Raw genomic sequence first — 3,968 nt, forward strand, 5'->3', positions numbered from 1 at the left:
CAACCCTGGCAGTCGGTGATAAAGCGGCGGTAATACCGCTAACAGGCCGGCGGTCAAAAAAATGGAATCACAACCATGGTGGAAACCGCCAACACAGACAGCCACTTTAACACTCCGACCGCCACGCAGTTGCAACAAACACCGTGGCGGACACCGCCAACAGACAGGCGGAACACAATGTACCGCCCACAGTATTACAAGGCACCAATCCGCCAGCTTTTCCGGGGTGGTACCAACGCCATGAAAAGCACGACGGAAACAGTCTTTGGAAGGGAAACCACTCACCTCATGACACTCAACGAAGAACCAGGACGCCATGGAGCCCGAACTACAGGTCATGCCCATGTTGCTGTATTTCTTAATACACCATGAAGTGGAAAGAAGGCGGCGGCGGTGACGACCACGGTGAGTACTGCACCTAGCACACAGGGGAGGGAAGGAGGGAAAAGAGAGTGACACACACAAACGCAAAACGCAACCCCCCCACCCCCCACCCTCAACAACACACACACACATATCCAATAACATCACAGATACACCCCGTCACCCGCTGGAAGAACGCGAGGACCAAACAAAATGAGTTTAACTAGTCTAATATTCGAACAATCAGATAGCCCAAGAGAACAGTAAATAATCAGTATACACAAATATTTTCAGCAACTACACAAGTCCCTACTCTGTCCCATGAAATGTCCGTGGACCAGTGGTCCCAAAAAGCATGGGTGAAGCCCACACATGACACCTGCCTCAAAACGGAGAGAACACTGCAGGGGCATCAGGTCGAATAAAAAACAGGCACCTCATGGGGAAAGGGTGGGGGGCACCTCAGCCAGATGATGGTACGACGCCGCTGCTCCTCGAGGGGACTCCATGCCCACTGCTTGCACCTGGGGAGTGCAAAGCCACAGTCTCTCAAGTGGGTGGTTTGCCCACTGCTTGCTCCTGGGGAGTGCAAAGCCACAGTCTCTCAAGTCTCTCAAGTGGGTGGTTTGCCCACTGCTTGCTCTTGGGGAGTGCAAAGCCACAGTCTCTCAAGTCTCTCAAGTGGGTAGTTGGCCACTGCTTGGTCCTGGGGAGTGCAAAGCCACAGTCTCTCAAGTCTCTCAAGTGGGTGCTTTGCCCACTGCTAGGGCCTGGGGAGTGCAAAGCCACAGTCTCTCAAGGACTGTGTTAGTGGATGCTTTTCTGTTAGGGTTTGTACACAGCAAAGAGCATGTCCCCTCTCACTGCACTAGTGGGTTCTGTAATAGCTCCCTTTTAAACTTACTATTGAAAGCCTTTCTTGTTATCTCACCTTCCCCCCCCCCCTAGGCTTCTGTGTATGTTGTTTAATGTGCTGTTTTGTTTACACATTGGGCCTTGCTTTTACCAAGGCTTCTTTAAAACACTCCTCTCTAGGCCATGTGTTAATCCAACTCATTTGCATAATAACTGAAACTCTGCACACCTTTCAAGAACATGTGCAGCATGTGAGGACCACACCCAGCTCTTCAAACCACACCCAGCTCTGCACACCTTCCAAGAACATGTGCAGCATGTGAGGACCACACCCAGCCCTTCAAACCACACCCAGCTCTTCGAACCACACCCAGCCCTGTCTATAAAAGGCATCCCCGAGCCTCACCCAGTGCTTGTGCTCGTCTACCTCCCGCTTACCTGAGAACATATCCCTCGGCGCTGGCACTCCTGCTCTTTACAGACTTTCATTGCCTTCAATGGGCGCAGCTGCTGGCTCTTCCTTCTTCCGGTTTCCGGTTCCTCCTTGCTTCAGCCTCTCTCCTATGAGTAACCTGCAAAAAAGAAAGAAGACAAGGTTAGACTGATCAGTATCTCTTGCCAGCAACAAGTAAGTGCAAAACTTTTTATTACCTGAGGGAGCTTTGACGGCAATTTCTGGATTCGTGTATAGACAGTTTGAGGCGAAGTGCCTTCCACGAGCATTGTGATTCAGGCTCTTTGTTGCAGGAGTATTTTGCGGAACTTTGTGAAGTGGACATTGTTTTTTTTCATGGAACTTTTGGGAATCGAACAGTGGAAACCATTGACAGCAAGGCAAACAGTAAATCAAGGACTTGCACAAATTACATGCTGTATTTTGATGTAAAAGTACAGTATTTGTTTTATAAAAGATTCTGGAAATATGGGAAAAGTGAGTCAGCTATTGGGAATTTAGGCTTTAGTTATATTATGTTGAATGTTTGATATTGGTAATTCTGATAACGGTATTTGTTTAATGTTTTAGAAGCTTTACAGTAATAGAAAACACATCCCAGAGCAGTAACACATTCCAAACCTGGAAACTAGAGACCAGGATCCAAGAGGTACTTTTAGAAGAGAATTTCTAATAAATAAAGGGATAGTCAGGAACCCATTTAGGAATAGGTTTCACTTATCTGTTCTTTGTTTATGTTTCATTAGGCACCAGTTTCTACAGAAGTCAGAAAGGGCCGCAGATTTGTGCAGCACTTCAATAGTGGAAACGCAAGAACGGTGTTGTCTCTCTTTTTTTTATTTTATCCACTTCCCCCCTTCCCTTGAGCTTCTGTTCTTAGTGCACTGTTTTAAAAACTAGTGTGCTGGAACAAGCAGTTTCAGGGTGGGGTCGGATTGTCTTCAACCTCCATCAGAACTGAACAAGAACTCAGGTGAGCTGGGCTTTGACAGAAGCACAAGCCTTAAAAAATGTCAGTTCTGGTGGACGATGAATACCGGGGAAGAAATAGAGGGCATTGACGTCACGGATATGGCGCAGGCCCTAAATGAGGACTTGGCTCATAATGAATCAGTGTCTGGCATCTTGCAACATATGCAAGAGGAAATAGAAAGATTAAAGATGGAGAATACCTCTTTAAAACACGATTTAAGCAGGTATAAATTTAGGGGATCTCAGTGGAACACAGCTTTTACTCCTTTGTTTAAAACCTCCTCAGAGACAGGGGCGCCATCAAAACATACAACTTTGCCTCCCCCAGTTGAGGTTACTGTTAATGTTCCTAATGTTGTGCCCTTAGCAGCACCTGAACGTTTTCATGGAGATAGTAACAAATTCCATGTTTTTATCAATCAATGTCAATTACACCTCATTTGTAAGCCACAACAGTTCCCTACTGATGATACGAAAGTGGCATTCGTCTTGTCTTATTTGGGTGGCACAGCAGCCAATTGGTCAATTCCTTTCTTGGATAGAGATGATCCCATCCTCCATAATTGGAATCAATTTAAACGGACCATGACCAGCCTTTTTGCAAAACACACTTTCATGCAGGCAAGTGATAATGAGCTTTTAAATCTTAAACAAGGTAACAAGGATTTATTGACCTATCTCACTAGTTTTAATCGTTTACTCACCGAGACACAGTGGCCAGAAGAAAAGCGTGTCTCCCTTTTTTATAAAGGTTTGGGAGACGAGTTAAAAGACGCGCTGGCTTATATCGTTGATTTGCCAAAAGACTATTCGGACTTTGTAGATTTAGTTGTGAAATTAGAACATAGACTAGGAGAAAGAAAGGGAGATAAATACAAACTGGAATCACGGTTAACTTTTATTAGACACGAGAAGAAAGACACAGATAATAAACTCCCTGAACCTGAGCCTATGCAAATAGGGACACTCAGAGGTCCACTCACATCAGAGGAAAAAGAAAGAAGGAGAAAATTTCAATTATGTTTATATTGTGGCAGGGCAGGTCACTTTGCCAGAGAATGTCCAGTAAAGCCTAAAACTCCACGAAAGGGTGCTGTTTCCTCCACCTCCTCAACTGAATCGGGAAACGATTAAGCTCGACAAGGGGAGAGGTTACTTGTTCGAGAAAACATCTTAATCAAACCTCTAATGCTGCAGCCTTCAGGGTACCGCACATACCTAGACATTTCATAATTCAGGTCGTTTTAATTGTTACTACCCAAGTGAGGCATTCTCTCCCTGTCCTACTGGACTCAGGCGCGACAGGAAATTTTGTGGATAATAA

The sequence above is a fragment of the Pleurodeles waltl genome, chromosome 1_2 (assembly GCF_031143425.1).
Source record: "Pleurodeles waltl isolate 20211129_DDA chromosome 1_2, aPleWal1.hap1.20221129, whole genome shotgun sequence".
Taxonomy (NCBI): domain Eukaryota; kingdom Metazoa; phylum Chordata; class Amphibia; order Caudata; family Salamandridae; genus Pleurodeles; species Pleurodeles waltl.